Here is a 486-nt window from a genome sequence, read left to right on the forward strand (position 1 = left end):
GTCACTTCCCTGCTCCTGCTGGCCACACTACTCCTGATACAAGCCAGGATGGTGTTGGCCTTCTTGGCCACCTGGGCACTCTGCTGGCTCACGTTCAGCCACTGCCAACCAACACCCTCAGGTCCTTTTCTGCCTGGCTGCTTTCCATCCACTCCTCCCCAAGCCCGTAGCATCCATGGGGCTGTTGTGACCCAAGGGCAGGACCCAGCCCTTGTTAAAGTGGTCATGCAGGTGCAGTCCCTGGGTTACTCCCCAGCCCTGGTCGCCTCCAGCTCAGCTCCTCTCAGTGCCAGGCAGCTCTGTTGCCCACACATCCACCCGTACCCCCTGCAGCCCTTCCAGAACAGCTTCCAAAACCCCACGGCACAGAGCCGGGGCAGCGCGGTGCCTCTCCACCACTGCGTCCCCTGGGCATCCCTTGTCCTCCTTCACCTCGGCACAATGTTTCACCCAGAAGTTTTTCGAATAATGGCGCTTTGTGGCAGG

Source organism: Mesitornis unicolor, unplaced genomic scaffold, assembly GCF_000695765.1.
Source record: "Mesitornis unicolor isolate BGI_N332 unplaced genomic scaffold, ASM69576v1 scaffold37620, whole genome shotgun sequence".
NCBI classification, from domain to species: Eukaryota; Metazoa; Chordata; class Aves; order Mesitornithiformes; family Mesitornithidae; genus Mesitornis; species Mesitornis unicolor.